The following is a 19716-nucleotide window of genomic DNA, read 5'->3' as shown; positions in this document are numbered from 1 at the left end:
TATGGTTAGAGTGCATCTGAGGAAGAGAGCTGTGGCTCTCGAAAGCTTAGGCGACAATAAAGTTGGTTAGTCTTAAAGGTGATACGGGACTCTTGACTATTCCGTTTAGGATTGCACTGCAAGGGAGCAGATTCCGTGCGCCAGAGAGCTCCCCGCGCGCAACGGAGCGCTGTAGCCGGCTTTTGCCTCGTTCCATCGCAAGGATTTAAAGGGGGGGGGAGTGGCCAGGAGCCGGCCGGGCGGTAGGACCCCGCGGGCGCCCCCGCCGGAGACCGCGGGCGCGTCTGTGCGAGTGACTCAAAGAAGGGAAAGGGAAGGGAAGCCGGAGAGGACCCGGGAGCCGCCGCGCGCCCCGCTGCCCGGCCCGTCCGCCCCGGCGTGGCTGTGCCTGGAAGAGCGCGCGCGGGCAGCGGCCGGCCCTCCATTCATCGCCCAGGCGGGCAGGCGCTCCATGGGCTGAGTCCTGCCGGAGCAGCCGGAGGAGGAGGCGCCTGCCCCAGCCCGCCTAGGCCGCGGCTCCAGCCCGCCGCTCTGCAGCCCGCCGCTCCCCTCGCCAGCTCCGGGCATGTAAGTCGCTCCTTCCCCGCGCGGCTGCTCCCCGGCTCCGGGCTGCTGCCGCCGCTTCCCGTTCGGGAGCCCCCCCCCCCCGCCCTTTGGTGCATTGTGTGGAGCGCCTCCTTTGCAAAGCCCCCCCGTGCAAAGCCAGCCCTCCTCCACGCAGGCCTTGCTCGCGAGTATTTTGCAAAACGGGGCTCTCTCCCCTCCCGGTTTTAGTGCATTGCGGCTCTTGCGGATGCAGCTTTAGCAACGCCCCCCCCCCCCCCCGCCAGAGAAAAGGACTAGCTCTTTTGTGTGTCCCTGTCTGGCTGGCGTCTCTCTCTCTCTTTTGCTTCTCCTTTAACTGCTGGCAAATGTTTGTGAGGGGGGGGGTCAGCCTTTGCACCCCGGGAGGCTTTGGAGGGGCGGGCTGGCACCCTCCGGGGCTTTGCAGTTACTCTCCCGTGCCCCTCTGCGGTGTGTGTGTGTTTACCTTTTTGCTTTTCCCTGTTTGCAACCCGCAGCAGCCGGAGAAGGAAGTTTCGGGGGCGGGGGTGGGGGTAGCCGGGTCGGTTTGCAGTGGAGCAGCAGGATATGAGTCCAGAGACCAACAAGATTTCCAGGGTGGAAGCTGAGTTTTCAAATACTAATGCTACATATTTCCTGATTGATCTGATGTTTTTAGGTGTTCCTAATTATGCGAGTGTATGCGTTAGTGCCGGTGCAAAAATAACGCCTATGACCTGTCCTGAAAACTGAAGGATCAGAGTGAGTCAAAGTTCCATTCTTCAGATACCATCTGAAGAAGAACCACATCCATATCCGATCGCACCGTAAAGGCTAACAAGATTTCCAAGCGATGAGCTTCCGCCAGTCAAAGCTCTCTTGGACTGTGACTCTCAGAAGCTCATACCCCTGGCAGTGGAGTTGGTCTTTAAGGCGCTGTTGCATCCAGTTCAACTGCAGACCAACACGGCTGCCCGCCTGAAAACATCTGAAGAAGGCAGCTGTGACTCTCGACGGCTTCTACCCTGAGAATCTCGTTGGTCTCTAAGGTGCCACTGGTCTACTGTAGAAAAAAGGAGGTTGGCGCTGTGCTCCTTTCCGGCTAGGCAACTTGGGTCACTGCCCTGACCACACGCAGATCAGGAGGGCCATGTGCCCAGCAGTGCAATCTTGTGCAAAAGTTACTCCAGTCTAAACCCTTTCATATCAATGGCTTTGATTGGAGCAGTGCTGCTTGTGACAGTGCGCAGTCTCTTAAGGTGCCCCATGACTCCTATTTTATTCTTCTGCTAACAGGCTAATGGTTGCTCATCTGGAATTATCTGGATGTGTTATAATTCCCACCCTATAAAGGAGACCAGTTCTGAAGAAGTGAGCTGTGGCTCACGAAAGCTCATACCCTACCACTAATTTTGTTAGTCTTATAGGTGGTACTGGACTCTTGCTCTTTTCCACCCTAAAAAAGTAATGGGTAAATATGAAAGAGATGTTCTTTGGAGAGCCAGGGCTGACATCCACTCCCTGTGAACTGTATGCCACCTGAGTTGGCTGCTGTGTAATGTATACAATGGTCCCACAGCCTCTGGGGATTGAGAAACAGCTAGAATAATAAATAGGAGGCTGGTAGCACCTTGAAGACTTGATTCTACTAGAAGAAGACATGTCATGTTTTAAGCTGCTGACAGACGAATTGGGCTGCCCCGCTGAAATAGCCTAGTTTTCTATTTTAGAAAACTCTCTAGAATAGTATTTGCAAAGAAAATCAAATATGATAATGAAAAAGATTTTTTTAAAGTATTCTGTTCCTCAGGAAATGTAGTGTGTGTATGTATTTTTGGAGAGATGGTGTATCTCCCCCCGCCTCCCACTGCCTCAATTGTATAGAAGTATACCCTGCTGACTTCCAGAAAACTTACTTTGCCAGCAGAGTGTTAGAAATTAGAGTATCCGCTTAGGACCTGAGAGACCCGAGTTCAAGTCCTCACTTTGCTGTTGGAAACTTAACTGGGTTACTTTGGGCCGCTTACTCTCTCACAGTCTTGCCTACTTCACAGGGCTGTTGTGAGAATAAAATGGGAGGGGGCAGAACCATGGATACCACCCTCAGATATTTCAACGAAGAGTTGAAGAAAAATGACCTAATTAAATGAGTTGGCATAATTGTTCAGAGCCTCTGCTTTAATGTTCAGGTTTTGTGCTCTTCACCACATGTCTCGGTCCTGATAATCTCTGGGAATAAATTTGTGCGGGCAGCTGAGTTGAACATGACAAGAAAGCGCCGCGGTGATACTGGGACATGCTGTCTGTGGCTACCTGTTTCTCATGTTATGCTTGTTCATGTCATGCCCAGAGACGGTCCCGGCGTCTTTGGCAAAAAGCCATGGTGCCTGAACAGGATCTGACTGCTGTCAAATCCTCTTTAGTGTTTTTATTTAGGGACCTGTGTCTGTGTCTGCTTCCCTGTCCTGAAACTGCCTAGAGCAGGTGCTGCGTTTGTGTGGCATCACTTAAAATGCAGTGTGTCTCCCCTCCTCCTTGTTTTTTAAAAGGGCGGGCCAGGTTAATTATTACCCTCATATTTGTGTACAGATAAATGCACTGAATGGTCTCCCCGGCAGAAAGTAGTTGCTGTTATTTCCTACTTCAGAGGCAGTAGTATATTGAGTAGTTTGAAGCCAATAGTATTTTGAGTAGTTTGAGGCCTTTGTACCAAAGAGGTGTGCTTTTTGAAATGTGTGAGGTAGGGTTGTCAGCCTCCAGGTAGTGGCTGGAGATCTCCTGGAATTACAACAGGTCTCCAGGCCACAGAGATCAGTTCACCTGGAGAAAATGGCTACTTTGGGGGGTGGACTCTATGGAATTATGCCATGCCAAGGTCCTTTCCCTCCCCAAACCCCACTTTCTCTAGGTTTCACCCCCTAGATCTCCAGGAATTTCCCAACTTGGAGCTGACAACCCTAGTGTGAGGTGTTTCAGAGGTCACAAAGGCCAAATAAACAACCCCCCCCCCACACACCCACACACACATGCCACATACAAAGTTATCTACTGGAAATGGATTAAAAGCCTCGATCCAGTGTGGTGGTCAGTGGAGGATGAATGCATGAAAAATGCATTGGGGTGACTTTGGGCCTGCTATTCTGTCTCTGCCTAATTTACCTCACAGGTTTATTGTGAGGCTAAAAGGGAGCACAATGTTTACTGCTACAAGCCCCTTGGAGTGAGGGCTAAGATGACGCACTGTCGATACATTTTTGAGCCGTTTTGCGTAGAATCCGAGAGCTATTTTCTCTCTCTTCCATAATACGAGAACTTTGAGGCACCAAACGAAGTTGATGCACTGTATATTCAGGACAGAGAAATGGAAACGCTTCTTTTACTCAATGAGTGATTTGAATTGTGGAATTCACTGCCCGTGGAAGCAGTGATGGCCTTGAGTGTAGATGGCTTTAAAAGGGGGTTAGACAGATCCATCAGTGGCTACTAGCCATAATGACCAGTTGGAGCTTCCATGTTCAGAAGCAGCAAATCTCTGAACGCCAGTGCTAGGAGGCAACACGGGGGGAAGGCATAAATGCCTTTACGACCTCTTCGTTGTATGTGACAGAATTCCAGATCAGATGATCTGACCTCTCCATCGAGCAGTCCACAAGGAGTTAACTAAATTAATTTAAAGAAGTGTTTCTATTCCGTCTGCCCCTAACTAATTTTAATCCCACCATCCTTCCAAGGAGGATAGAACAGTGTGCTTAGTATTTGTAAACGCGCACACACTCATTTTATCTTCTCAACAACCCTGTGAGGTAGACTAGGCCAAGGGAAAGGGCTTGGCTGAAGATCACTCAACCGGTTGCACATCCACACAGGGGTTTGAATTGAAGTCTCTCCCAATTCTTATCTGATGCTTTGTTCACCGTGGTGGTGTTGACAGTTCTCTTACATGCAAGCGGAACTGCTTTCCATTTACTCCCATAGAGATATGCACCCAGACTGAATGAGAAAGCTTGCTCACTCAGGATTAGGGGTTTGTTTCTCAGAAGTCCAGTCTATTTACATCTTGCCATTTCCGCTGAGTTATGACAAATACCAGAGTTCAGATGATAACCGCATGGCATACTTAGCTGTGAATGGCATGCATGCACTTAAGAGCCCACGCTTCACTGCAAAATGCACAGGGGCCGCCAATGGGGAAAGGACTGGGCAGTTGATTCCCTGTGTAGAGTATGGGATCTTGGCCGTCTGAAGATATTATCGCCACTCTCCATTGACTGCCACTGTGAGTATATTTTGCTGTTTAAAGCCGAGTACGTCTAATGAGCTTTAGCAAAAGTGTGTGAATTGATGCTTAATGTTTTCTACTCGTAGCGCACTTGCAAGATAGAGCCATTTACTGGGAGTGATTGCTTTTAGAAATTCGTTCATGAGAATTGTCTTTCATTCCACGCAGGAAAGAAAATAAGGATATTATCTAATCATATGCTGATTTGGCTTAAGATTTCATGTAAACTGATTCAGTTTAAGACTCCATGTATATTTTGTGTGTGAGTTTGGAGGCGGCTCATTCTTTTTGGTGAAAGACTAGGGAATTCACGAGAGTTTCTTGTATGTTCTTAAGGGAAAATGCTGTCTTCTAATGACCTGTGCCCCATGTGATAAAAGATTGTAGGTTTCGTCCCTCAGATCTTTAGAAAAAAGCAACTCTTCCAACTGGGTTGATAAAGCGTCCACTCGAGATCTAGGAGAATTGCTCCCCATAGGCACAGACTATGCTAAATGGACCAGCGGCCTGACTCTGTATAAGGCAACTTCATAAACTGGTAACACTAAAAAAAAACATTTAAATGAGGGATTTTGCAGAGTTTGGAAAGTTCCTTTCCCCCCTTCCATTCGGCCTTCACCCTTGGATTTAGGGTTGCCAACAGGACTGGATAAAAATGTCCTGTTCCTTTCAGAGAGGAGTAATGTGTGGAAATGGGCAGCTGAAGCTTTACATGACATGGAGGTAAATAACATCCCCTGGTTAAAAAATAATATCCCACTAAGCTACTGTTAAAGGGATGAGACTCCCCCCCCCCCCGAGGCTCGTTGTCAGCCCTGTTTGATTTTCTTACACAGTCTTTCAGCTTGGAACACACTCTCCCGGCGTGTCATTGAAATAAGTTGTGTCTGTCTGTGCCGATGTAAAACGTGCTGCGTCTTTCTTCCTTCCCCCGGCTGCGGTTTCGCCAGCCAAATTTGATGCTTGGAGATTGCAGACCGGCGCTAGCGCATCTGTAACACTTCTAAAGGGCCACTGCAGTGCTGGCGTGATGCCATGGTTGGTGATGTACTAGAGCAGCACTTGCTGTGCATTGTCCTATGCATACATGCGTTGGCAAACCTAACTGTAGTTAAATAGATTTACGTGCAAGAATATCCTATTGAGTTCAGTAGAACTCCAGTGTATTTAAGATGGCGTTTGTTTCTCTCTCTCTCTCTCTCTCTCTCTCTCTCTCTCTCTCTCTCTCTCTCTCTCTCTCTTATGTGTCAAACTTCTTTCTCCTCCCCAACTTCCAAGTCCTTACGTAAGGGTGGGGTGGGGGGAGGTCTAACCGTGCACACATTAGCAAGCCTTTCCTAAACCATTTTGGGGTTTTGTTGTGTCTGATTCAACAGTCTGTCAGCCCTCTTCCTCACTCCCGTTACTGGTGCTGTGTTGTGAAAAATGGTTGTACAAGGCCTGAAATACGCACACAGCAGAATGCAGTGGGAATGAAATGCTAGAGTTATGAGGAAGTGGAATGGAATGTATCGCTTCCGATAGCAAGGGGGCGTGTGTCTGTGTGCATGAGAGTCTTTGAATCTATTCTCCATATGAAAAAAGGCTTTTCGGCATGAGGGAAACCAGCACATTGCAGAGGGGGCTTTCTTATCCTGATATGCTAGGTTTCTGCATGCAGTGAGGGACAAATTCAGGGTGGATGAAAAGAAGTCGTTCTTCACATAATGCAATAATATATGGAATTCCTAGCTAACATATGCGGTAATGGCTGCTAGTTTAGATAGCTCTAATAAAAGACTAGAAAAGTTTGTGGAGAAGTGTTCTGTCAGTGGCTTTGGATCTGGGTGACCAAGGTTCGAATCCCCACTCTGTTATGAAAGCTCGCTGGGTGAATATGGGGTGGTCACTCACTTTCCATCTAATGTTCCTCAGGGGGTTGTTGTGGAAGAAGGAAGAAAGATGTTGTAAGCCCCTCTGAGTCTCCACGGGGGAGAAAAACAGACTATAAACATCTAAACATGTAATTAAATGTAACCTCTATGCCTTGAAGTTAGTGTGTCTTGGAATACCAGTTATGGCAGGGCAATCGGGGGGAGGCTTAGGATAGCTTGCCCAACTAGTGAACTGTCTTGGCCAGCCACTGTGAGTTGGAGTAGATGGACCATTGATTTGATCCAACTAGACTGTTTTTATGCTGAGAAAGTTCATGTGATAATACACGTCATTGCGGCGACGTTGGGATTTGTAGGGCCTTTGTCGAAGCTGCATCACTGTGAACATAGAATCATAGGGTTGGAAGGTACCTCCAGGGTCATCTAGTCCAACCCCCTGCACACTGCAGGAAATTCACAAATACCCCCAACGGCCCCAGTGATCCCTACCCCATGCCCAGAGGATGGCGAAACACCTCCAGGATCCCTAGCCAAACCCACCTGTGGAAAACTGCCACCCGACCCCAAGGTGGCAATCGGCACCACCCTGAGCATGTAAGGAGTCCAGATGTATTCTAGTACTGGTAGCTTGACCCAGTTATGTTTCTTTCTTACCCCACCAGGAGTCAGTGTGCTCTCCCCTTGCTTGCAATCTTAGGCTTTCCAAAGGCACTAACCGAAAGAGAAGGCACCATTTTGGAACATAGTGCCCCCTCTCCTCTCCCCAGAGTGGACTGGTAAAATGCAAGCATAAAAGGAGTGTTCTCTGTGCTTTTGACTGAGCAGCCTCAGAAGTGGTATTGCCTCATACCAGAGGTGCATCAACGTGTAACAGGCTAATCATGGCCTTACACGATAGATTACTTTTTAGAGTCAATCTCCGTTCGTTCTTGGAGGAGAATGGGCTTCTGGAGATACTAATAATCTCTTTGAATGCCTGATTGTTGCGGAAGAGATGTGGGCAGCGAGCATGCAGGAGGCATGACCTGCTTCTTTCTGAGACAGCTTAGATTTCTACAAGAAGATAACCCTGGCTCTTCAGAGGTGCAGTCTAGGATTCCTGTTGCCTCAAGTCTATGATCTCATTCCATGTAATTTGGTGCTGGCTTAAATAGGATGCTGGGCGTGGTGGTGAGAAAACGGGTGAATGGTCCTCTGTTCTCTCTGTCATGTTCAGATTGAGTTGCTGGCTCTAGCACATGGTGCATTAGCACACCAATATGACACGTTACTAAGCCAGGGGTCTCTGGGATGCTAATATTGTACGCATTGGCACCGGCAATGTAACTGAAATGTGATTGAAAGCACAGATCTCTTTAATTTCCTGGCATTACCTTCAAAGCCATCAATTATCTCTTAATAGCGCTAATAAAAACTATAGTAGAAGTGTTTGAGTGCGCCGAGATCCTGGTCCCTTTTAGCTGTGTCGTTGCTTGTACTAGACAGATGCACTCCCCTTGCAAGGGTCGGCGCCTTTTACTTACCTGAACCCTTCTCCTTATCTGAACAGTGTGTTCCTAGTTCAGCTGCGTGTTGTTCATTTGTGCAGGCTCTTTTCCAGTTGTATCTGATTTTATCTCTCATTGTCTTCCCCGATAAGGATCAGCAGCTAGATTTTTTACGGGGGGGGGCAGTACTCCGAGGAGTACTACGTGGCCCTGCTGGTGGTTAGCTCAGAGGGGGATACGTGAAGGGTGCGGTGAGTAGCAGAGGGGCCTGAACCCACTAAAAGTGGCCATAAAACTAGTTGTTGACCTTAAAGCCTTAGGTAAATGTTTTATTACACCCTCGTAAACAAGCTGCTAAAATTAATGGCCCGTACCGTTTTGTTTTTAGTAGCCCAAGCACATTTCATCCAAGGCCTAAAAGAAAACGGCAACCGGTTTTTGTGAATCCGACTTGCAGCTGGCGACCAAACAGAAATGACTGTTTGCAAGCTTTTTTGTTGCATGGGGGGGGGGGGGAATCCTTAAAACACAATGTTTACCATGTGTTTTTTTTCATGTTATACTTTATGCTGGAACTATTTTTGGGGGTGGACTTATTCCTCCCGCCTAGAAGCTACATTAATTACCATGTTTAATTGATGGGCTTTTGATAGCTTAAACAGGCAGAACAATCCAGTGGTTCCAATTAAGCTTGGCTTTCTTGAAAGCAAACCTCCTGAGACTCGTATACTCTGTGAATAGGAGCTGACGCTTCTGTTAGTTAATATTTACTCGGTTGTGGAGCGCTGCCCATGCTATAGTGCAAAGATGGAGGTTCCCGTCCTCCCAGAATGCTATCCCTTAGAGCCTAGGGAATTCTTACTTCTGTCCTAGTTGAGCAGGGAGGTTCACAAGATTTCTTTCTTTCCTCTGCTGAATGGAAGTCCCTGGTGGGGTATATGAAAAGAGGTTTTTGGTGGCTATTCCCTGTCGTTTGAATGCATTTCTTGTGTAACCGTGAGTACGCCGCAACTGCTAGATTGCTGGACTTGGACCCAAGAGAGGTTTGGTATACTCTGGAAAGGCACATTGTGCCCTAAACTACCTCGCAGGGTTATTGTGCAGCATAACCCTCATGGCATGTCATCCTCAGCTCTTAAATAAAAATAAAATTTGCCACCCACCATTCTCGCTGAGACTCAAGGGAGATTACACGGTGTAAAACAACAGGTTGGATAGCATGGGAGATCTAATAAGCATTGCAAGAGGGCTTAGATTACAAAAATTAGAGAGACTCAAACAGTATCAGATGTGATATGTTGTGGTGATGCAGAAAGTGGAATTGCAGATGCTGAAAACACTGCAGCAGAAAATGAACTTACAAAAGTAGAAAATAATGAAGTAGGAGCAGGGGTATGGTATATCCATGGCATGGTATATCCTGATCTTGTCAGATCTCGGAAGCTAAGAAGGGTCAGTACTTGGACGGGCGACTACCAAGAAATACTCCGCAGAGGAAGTTGGCGGTGCGCGCACGCGCACAGAAGCAGGGGAATACATACCATACGCAGTGACGTAGACTATAATCCTGTTACCTTTTTTAAAAAGTGCCTTCCTGAACCGTTGTCGTACTATAGATCTATTACCTTTATAAAAATGTCCTCCTGAAATATTCTTTTTATACCAGTGGGATCTTGGCGGGGTTATAGCTTGGGGAGAGAAGGCTTGCTTGGTGTTTTAAAAGTCCCAGTATCTCTTTTTAAAAGGGGTTTCAGGACAGAGATGTGCATGAAGCCAAGGAGCTGTGATTGGTGGTGGTCTGTGTGTCTTCCATTTTTAAGGTAAAAGCAACCATGGAAGGTAGAACTGTTTTGGATCAGAGTTGCTGGGGGAGGGGGGGGGGTTTATCCTTTACATTTGTCACTTTTTCTGAACTCACTTCGTTCCAGAAGTGTTATTCTGCAGAGAAAAATTGATACCATACAGTTCTTTCTCATGCAGCGATATTGTGGGGGGCAGGTGGGGGATAAGCCGACGTTTCTCTACAGAAAATAAGGAACCCAGCTGCCAAATATACTGTAAGCATTCTTACTGGGTTTCTGATTTTCAGTAGTGCATGATATATTTATTTAACATATATACTGCTTCTCCACCATATCTGGTGCTCGAGCTGGTTTACAGCATATATAGAAAAACATTAAAATAATATAAATACAAACATTAACAACAAATAATACAATCAAATACAAACATTAAAATTGTTATAGGCGTTGATGCATGATAACTATATAATGCAATAGAATACAAACATTCAAGTTGTAATAGACACTTACGCATAATAACTATATATATATTTGCTTAATTTTAGAAATATTTATATTCTTCCCCCCACAGCTCAAAGCAACTCCCTTGTGCTTTCAGGGACCACGGGCACTTCTGGAGTTTTGAGATAGGGTAGAAGCACCACCACAAAATGACCCCTGTCAGTTGTGTAGCCGATAACACAATTGCTGTCATGGGGACGGGACTGATCACAAAATGGCTGCCGCGAGCGGCAGGATCAGGTCTTTGGTTTGGGGGAAGAGATGCTGTTTCATTCCATTTTAAACGAAAGGGAAGGGTTTGCTCCCCATGTGGCCGTAGAGTTTTCCGAGGCTGTGTTCTTAGGGCCGTGTGTCAGACCTGCCCAAAATAAGTTCAGCGCTTTGCTAGTCAGCTGGTGATGGGTGCCCCTGGACTCCCCTCTTATTTACTATTTTTATAGTCCACCCTTCTCATTGAGACTCAGGGCAGATTACTTGGTGTAAATTCGATGCAGTCGATAGGATGAGATATCTGAGAAGCAACATCCTAGGAGCAGGAATCTGAAACAAGCATAGAATATTAGACGTCATTCTAAATGCAGATTGAACACCATTTCTCTGCATTGTATCAGGAGAAAATAATGCAAAGGCAGTGGGATAATAGTACAACAAACCGATAAGGCATTATACACAGTGGGATAGACGGCTGTTCCTTTTATAAAAATGCCTTCCTGAACTATTTTATCAGCTTCACTGAATGTCCTAACTGTTCTTCATTATTGTACTTTGCTCAGTCAATGTCCTAGCAATTGATTATATTGTATTTCACTTGCGCTGTGTAATTTGCCTTGGCCCACAGTGAGAAAGGTGGACTTTAAATAAGCAAATAAACTGTTTTGCTATAATAGAGCCCTACTACCTTTATAGAAATGCTCTCCTTTGTGGAATGCCAAAGGAGTAGGCACCTTCCCGACCATCTCAGGCAGTCCATTCCTCAAGGTGGGGGGGCCACAACAGAGAATGTCAATGTACGGGTAGTTGTCGATCTTGTCCGTCTGCAGGGTGGGATCTGAAGGAATGCCTTGCTCAGAGGAGTGAAGCTGTCCTAATGGAGCATAGGAGAGGCCTTCCTCCCATTTGGAGGTAAAACCCAAAGTATCTTGAATGGAACCGGAGTGGGCTGGGGGAGCTTCAAGTCTTCCCTTACCAGCAAGCGCGCATCAGGAAAAACAGCAGCAGGCACTGTGGCGCCCGTGTGTACTGCACTGGGGTTTGTTGATCTAGATAAGCAGCGGGCAGTAAGTGATGAGGCCAAGTGACCTTCTATCTGTTTGTGTTCAGCCTCTGATATTTGGCAGCATGTGGCCTCTGGGCATGGAGATGCTGTCTAATCATGGTGGATGGCTGTTGATATTCTCCTCCGTGGATTTGTCATGTTGGAAGGAACAGCGCAAATACGTGCTTCAGCGTTTCAGGGGTTAACTATTAGTGATTGACTAGCTGTGTGTATGCATCGTTATCCTCGATACAGGAAAACCTCTGTTGGGTATGGCGCTCTGTGACTCTTCTAACCAAAGAGGAGCAGTAGTATGGTGCGGCCGGCATGATGAAAGTTTGTGACCCGCCAAGACAATCTAGCCCACAGAGCACAGGTTATGCCAGTGTGGTGTAGTGGTTAAAGTGCCAGGACTAGGCTCTGAGACCCTGGTTCAAATCTCTACTCTGCCGTGAAACGCACTGAGTGGCTTTGGTCCAGTTGCATGCTGTGAGCGTCATTTGGGAAAAATAGAGTAGGAAAGAACTGTGTTGTCTGCTCTAAGGTGTTTGAAGGAAGGGCATGGTAAACATACCCTTGATAGGGGCTGCAGAATCAGACAGTGGGCATAAGTTGTGTGGGTGGGCCTAGTGTGACATATGGGGAGTGGGGAACGGCTGTGGTGCGTTTTGACAGGGAAAAACAGAGTCTCCTGCAGAGGGTTTGTCAATTTCATCTTCTCCTCCCTGAAGGATCTGTCAATTTCACCTCTGCAGTCTAAAACAGAGTGGGATGGCAACCAGAGGGCAGCCAGGAATGGAAATGGGCTGGAGCTGCCTTCCAGAGCTGGGCTTGGACCTGGAGAGGTTATAATGGGCTGAAGTTTCCCTTCTGATATTTCACAGCCCCTTCACACAGCTACAGTGTACAGCAAAGCCTTTGCCCTGCCGCCAGCTCTGTCTTTTAAAACTACCCTTCCCAGCTACCATTGCATCTCCTGACACGTGCTCTTCACGTGTCAGATGTCTCATGCAGAGAGACTGTCAGTGCTATCAGTAGCCATGGAAGGATGGGTAGCTCAAGGACAGAGCGTATGTTTTGACCACAGAAGGTCCCATGTTCAACCCTCAGCATCTCCAGTTAAAAAGGATTTCGGGTAGCAAGTGTTGGGAAGGCCCTTTCGTTGGCTGAGCCCTTGGAGAGCTGTTGCCGGCCAGAATACTGAGTCGGATGGCCCACTGTCACGATTATGTTTGTGGCCGTTTTAGATACGGGAATGTAGAAAAATGCAGAATGCCGTTTTAAAAAATGGTCATGTTAGGATAATTTTCAGGAAAACAATCATTTATCTGAGTAGTGAGAAGACAGTATCGATGCCAGTAATAATAGTTTTTCTCTGTAATGGTCTTATTTATTATGCTGTATAATATGCTGCTAATTGTAGTACCAGCAGCCAAAAGATCTAACAGTTCACCTGCCCGCCCCCCCTCCCCCCCTCTGAAGATATTCCCTAAAAAAGCAGATTTAATGAGAGCAAAGGAGAGAGAGAGAATCTGATTAGATAATGTGGTTAGAGCTTTATGGAGAAACTATTTTTCTCCCCTACCTTTGTAGGGGAACAGTGAATTGGGGAGGGGGACATGTATACAATACTTTTAAAAATCAAACCTAAACTTAGTTTACTGCTTTAAGAACATAAACTGTGACATTCATAACTTTTGTTAGAATATAAGCTTGTGCTAGTTGGTATATTTATGCCGTTGCAAAGTATAAAATGCCATAGTTTTGTTCAAATTAATACTAGAGAGAGCTGCAAAATGCTTCACCCCATGCTATCTTAAGCACATATATTTTTATTCTTACTGTCTTGAGAAATAAGAATAAAAGTTGGAATGGAAACTGTATGTTTTGTTATAAACAAAAGGAGGTTTCTAATTTGGGTTTAGAAACGGTCTTTGTACAGTCATACCATTAAATACTAGCAGAATTAGATAATTGAATTTACAAAATAGAACATACCAAACCTTCAACAACATATTTTTAACACGCACGTGCACACAGAGAATGTTGATTGTGGACCCAGTTTGGTTGTATTTAAATAACCCTGCCCCCAACTTATACAATATATTTCCAAGGGGTTTCATTTAAATACAACTAAACTTGGTCTGCAGTTAATACACGCTTTGCATAGGGCCGAAGACATTCCATTCTGCACACGTTGGATAATGCACTTCCAATCCTCTTTATACATAATTTGGAACGGATTTTTTCGTGTGCGGAACAAAAAATCCACCTCAAACGATTGATAAAGTGCATTGAAAGTGCATTATCCAACGTATGCGGAATCGGCCTTCGTCACCACAATAAGACCTCCCCCACTTGCTGAACTAGAAATGCATAAAGGATTGGGGCACGGCATGCTGTCATCTCTCTTTTGGCCAGCTGGCCAGGTGTCAGCTTTCTGTTGAAATCAGCTGGTGATAGGGTTGCCAGCCTCCCGGTGGGGCCTGGAGTTCTCCCAGGATGACAAGAGATCTGCAGATTACAGAAATTGGTTCCCCTGGAGGAAATGGCAGCTTTGGAAGGTGGACGGCATTGCATCACATCCCCGCTGAGCTTTCTGCCCTAGCCAGGTGCAGTTCCCAAATATCAGGAATTTCCCAAGCTAGAGTTGGTAATTCTGTGTAAAGAGAGGGTGGGACAAGCTTGGAGCAGAAAGCATGCGCTATTACCATTCAGTAGTCGTGTCAATGCTGCTTCCTCATCCACCTGCAACCAGGTAAGCCTTTTTGGAGCAAGAATGGGATAAAATATCCTAGATTTTTTTTTTAAAATCTGCTGCAGTTGGAATGCAATCGGTTGCATTGCCCCATAGAATTCTCCTTCTCTCCATCCTTCCGAGCCACTTAAATCGGGGGAGTCTTTCCCAGATAAGGTTCTGCAGTGTACTTGCAGCTTTGAATATCTTGGTCAACGCATGAATAAATTAACGCCACACATAAACTGCAGTGAAGCATAAGCGCCACTTAGTACTGACTGTGCTTTATTAAACTGTGAGGCTCGGCAGCGGCAGGGGGGAATGGCGGGGGGAGAGAGTGGTGGCGTTTTGGTACAGACCATACAAGCCAAGCCGATAGTTCTTTCTCCCCCCCCCCTCACTGCATCCCCTCCTCCCCATTATAAATCAGAGAGCAAAGTACGACCAGTGTTCATCTTTTGGCACTGTTCTGTCACACGGCCACCGGCTAGACAAGCAGGCCTCGGTCACCTCGGATGACCTCTCTTAGCCGGAACTTTAGGAATGCTTCCCAAACAAGGTCACGCTGGTCCAGTTTGCTTTATTTTTTTAAAGAAAAATTATTGTAATTTTCCCATCGCTCGTTTAGCACGTTTGGAGTAAATGATGGGGGTGGAAGCGTACTTGGCCTCCCCCCTTCCCAGGTTGTGTGAAAAGAACATTGTGAGTTGTGCAGCCAAGCTTCAGTATTTTTTTCCTCCTAGAGTCTTGCACTACTCCTGCAGTGCTGTTGTTTAGAAGCCTTTCCCTCCTTTGTGAGGGTGGGAGAGATGAGGGTACAGATACTTTAACAACATTCTTGAATGTTTTACAAAGAGTCCAGTGGGTCGTTATTCATTCTTCATTTGTTTTTCCCAGTCCTCTGGTCAAAAACTCAGCTGGCTGGCCTCTCTGATGCAAACAGAAAGTTCTGTTTTTTCTTTTGTATCCCCCACTCCTTTTAGGTTATGCTAGGGTTGTATGTGTGCAGAAAGCGGTACCGTTTGCAGATTTCATTATCTGAAGAACCTTACTATTAATGCTAAAAGCAAAATTCTACCTTTGGCAGATGTAAAAGGCTTCAGTGCACATAACTTCTGCCTGGTAAAATCCCTGAAGCTGGACTGACAGGGAGAAAACAGCAGAGCGGCGGATAATGGTGGTCCAAAGAACAGATAGCAAGGATATTTTTTTTTAGCGCGCCCTCAGTCTCATACCAGTACTTCTTGAAGTCACCCGGTAGAATTAATCGGCAGCAGTTTCAAGATGGACAGAAGGAAGTTCTTCGACAGGCAATGCATAATTCTGTAACTTGGCTGCCGCAGGATGTGGTGTCGACCACAGCAGTAGGTGGCTTTTAAAAGGAGCAGAAGAATTCACGGAGGGTAAGCTAATCAACAGGTGTTTGCTGTGACAGCTGAATGGAGCCTCCATGTGCTGGTGCAGTTTGCCTTGAAATCAGATTCTGGGGAGTCAGCAAGGGGAGGGCCGTTGGTGCTGGTGTTTTTGTGCCTCACTGGTGGCAAGATCTAACCAGCTGCCGCTAGAAACAAGATACTGGGCTAGTCTTAGTCAAGTCAGTCTGTTCTTGCAGTTGGCAATACAACTCTGTGCCCTCTTGATACAATTGTATGCTTCCTCTTGGCCTAATCTAGTAACTTCTCAGTCAATGAACGGATGGATTCTATGGAATGGCCTGCTAGAGAAAGTCTCCAGAGTCTACTTTTAGGAAGGCACACAAAACTACCTTCCTTCATTGAGCATTTAGTTGAGGTTGCTGGTTCTGTGAGTTTATTAAGGGCAAAGCCAAGACAGTAGATGCGTTTGATAGTTTGGATTTGCATTTGTAGATACATTGAGTGATTCCGCACACGTTGGATAATGCACTTCCAAAAAATCCACCTCAAACGATTGATAAAGTGCATTGAAAGTTCATTATCCAACGTGTGTGGAATCAGCCATTGTTTGGGTGTGTGTGTGTGTGTGTGTGTTCCCCTTTTTTCAAACGAATGTTGTATTCTTTGCCTGATAGCATTTATTCGCCACCTCAGGTTCCCCCAAGGAAAAGATAGGATATCAGTATTTTCATTTACCTGAGGCAATTTTATTTATTAAGAGGGCTTCGGGTAATCTGCAATAGTGCAGTGGCTAGAGTGTCAGACCACAATCAGGGAGACGCAGGTTCGAATCCTCTCTCTGCCATGGAACTTGGGCGACTTTGGGCCAGTTGGCCTGCTTCATAGGAGGGCAGAACAATGTTGTAAGTGGCTTTAGGTCTGCACTGGGGAGAAAAGTTGAGTATAAATATCTAAATAAATGATCTCTAATCTACACCATCCCTCTTAAGAGAGGCCCGTGTTGGGATGCTCACAGTGGATATGCACAGAAGTGGTGGCATCGGCTCAGTCATAGGTACTAATGAAAACGTGGTGTGTCCTGGGCAGTGGGCGATTCAGTTTTCAACCGACTGTCTCCTGTCTGGTCACGGTGAAATGTTCCATGAAGCCAAGAATTCTACCATGTTGGTTGATCAAGATGGGTAGCCGAATTAGTCTGTCTGTAGCAGTTGAAGAGAGCAAGAGTCCAGTAGCACCTATAAGACTAAAAAAATTAGTGGTAGGGTGTGAGCTTTCACAAGCCACAGCTCACTTCTTCAGTGACTCACAGAAGCTCATACCATACCACTAATTTTGTTAGTCTTATAGGTGCTACTGGACTCTTGCTCTCTTCTACTACTATGTTGATTGTGGAAGTTTCCTTTAGTCATCATGGATGGTAGTCACTGATGGACCAGTCCTCCACAAACTTGTCAAATCCCCTTTTGCATCCAGCGAGATGTGCTCGTGGCTTTCGCTGCTTCAACTGGCCGTGGATCCCGCAATGTAATTACTCTGAGTAAAAAATTACTTCCTTTTGTCCATCCTGTGTCTATTGCTTAATCAACTTCCGAGAAAAGTGTCTCGCCGTTCACTTTCTCCACTACATGCTTAATTTTATAAACCTATACTGTCAGTCTCCTTCCCCCTCCTCCCACTCAGCTGATAAGCTCCAGTTACTTCCTCCTCTGTTCTTAGAAAAGCAGTCTAATCCTTTAATCACATTGTTTGAAGAATATGCTCCGGAGGATGCTGGGAATCAGCAGGTAAACACCTACTGGTGGTCCCTGGCCCCAGGGAGGCTTGACTGGCCTCGACCAGGGCCAAGGCATTTTCAGTCCTGGGCCCGACCTGGTGGAACTCTCTGTCGGAAGATACTCAGGCCCACCAAGATCTTCCATCCTTTCGGCGGGCCTGCAAGACGGAGATGTTCCGCCAGGCATGTGGTCGAGGCCAACATTAAATCCATCAAATGAATCTCCCTGCTGGTCTCCTACTGGAGGGGGAGCTATATGGCCACCTGCCCCCCACCCCAGTGCATGAGCAGCCACAAGATATTGATCCAGACCTTCACCTTTTCTATATACGCTGAGCAGGTGAATTTCTTGAAATGTTGTGTTTGTGTTGTGAATTCTGTGATTTTATTGTATTCTTGTATTTTATCTTTTTCCTTGTAACCTACCCTGAGCCTGCTTGTGGGAAGGGTGGGCTATAAATCAGATAAATAATAAATAATGATAATAGACCCATCAATGACTCTTAGCTGTGATGACTGCTTGGAACTTCCATGTTCAGGGGCAGTGTACTTCTGAATACTAGTTTTTGAGGGGACCAATTGGGGAGACTTTGGCCCTTGCTTGTAAGCCTTCTAGGAGGCCCTCCTGACCGTCCTATTGACCAAAGAAACTCATCTTGGTAGGAACCTAAGAAAGGGCCTTTTTGGTGGCAGCCCCACGATTATGAAACATCCTCTTCCAGGTCATTCCCTTTCGATCTTTAGGAGGCACCTGAAGGAAGCTTTATTTAGAATTACATTTGATTAACTTGCTGTTTGGTAGTTTTAGATTGTGATTTTAAACTGAGGTCTTTTTATGTATGTTTATGTCCATTGCAAGCTGTCTGTTGCGCTGTAAGATAGAAAGGTGGCTAATGCATGTTTTAAATACGTAGTCATGCTAATGTGGGAAACAGAGTGCTAGAATAGAAGGACCATGGCTCTGAACCAGCAGTTACTCTTGTGTTCTTAGGCCAAATCTCTCTCTTTTTGATGGGGAGGGGGCAGTCCCTAGAACAGTAGCTTGCCTAAAGGCAGCATGCGGATTTGGTAGCAGAAAAATTTGAACTTGGAACTTCCTAGCTTGCTTTCCTAGCCTGCATTTCAGCAACTAATGTTCAGGACTGGAGACAGCACCCCCTGTTGCCCCATGAGTAACAAAACCCGAATAAATGAAACACCATGAGCAAATGTGCGAAGTCTGCATGTTTTATAAGTTTTATTTCTTGCTTTTCTTGGTGCAGAGCTTGAGTTCATTTTCCCCTCCCCTTCAAAGTGCAGTGGACTTCTTGGTAGTAGCACTCTGGTTGTGGAATTCCCTCCCAACACCTGATACCAACCTCCATGTAGATCCTAGAGATTTTCTAGAATTACAGCTGATCTCCAGGCTACAGAGGTCAATTCCCCTGGAGAAAATGGCTGTTTTGGAGTGTGGCCTCTATGACGTTATAACCCACTGAAGTCCTCCCCAAACCCTGCCATTGCTAAGCTCTACCTCCAGAAATCTCCCAGCCCAGATTGGCAACCCTAGCCATGGAAGCTTTGCTGGGTTCCCTTGGACCGCTCTCACAATCAGCCTAACCTACCTTACGCGGTTTTTATGAGGATAGCCTGGGTGAAGATACAAGCCATTTAGGATTCCCATTGTTTTGCGGATACCATGGACAGCCAAAAAGACCAATAAGTGGGCACCAGATCAAATCAAGCCTGAATTCTCCCTAGGAGCGAAAATAACGAAACTAAGGCTTATCATACTTTGGTCACATCATAAGACAAGATTCTCTGGAAAAGTCAATCATTCTAGGAAAAGTAGGAGGCAGTAAGAAAAGAGGAAGACCTAAAACAAGGTGGCTTGACTCAATAAAAGAAGCCACGTCCTCCAGTTTGCAGGATCTGAGCAAGTCTGTTAATGAGAGGATGTTTTGGAGGTCTTTCCTTCATAGAGTCACCATAGGTCAGAGGTGACTGGACAGCACATAACACACAGAGTGCCCATCAGGGAGAAAAGCAGGGTTTAAATGAAATAAATAAATAGAAACATATTTGCTTTCTTGTGTTTAATTCTTGATT

At 46.1% G+C, this 19716-nt stretch overlaps 1 protein-coding gene across 2 annotated transcripts in view; it reads left to right on the top strand.

Moving 5' to 3' along the window:
* Positions 1 to 320: 320 nt before the first annotated feature.
* Positions 321 to 19716, top strand: part of AKT1 (AKT serine/threonine kinase 1) — a 159571-nt gene continuing 140175 nt past the window's right edge. Inside the window, exon 1 of one of the 2 annotated variants that reach the window (XM_054970862.1) lies at positions 321 to 567. The gene's annotated coding sequence lies outside the window, so the exon portion shown is untranslated. Of the gene's footprint in view, positions 568 to 11436; positions 11609 to 19716 lie in introns of those variants that run through there. The other variant, XM_054970863.1, reaches the window with a different exon arrangement.

This window comes from Eublepharis macularius, chromosome 2 (genome assembly GCF_028583425.1).
Source record: "Eublepharis macularius isolate TG4126 chromosome 2, MPM_Emac_v1.0, whole genome shotgun sequence".
NCBI lineage: Eukaryota > Metazoa > Chordata > Lepidosauria > Squamata > Eublepharidae > Eublepharis > Eublepharis macularius.
This window is presented reverse-complemented; position numbering and strand designations above follow the sequence as displayed.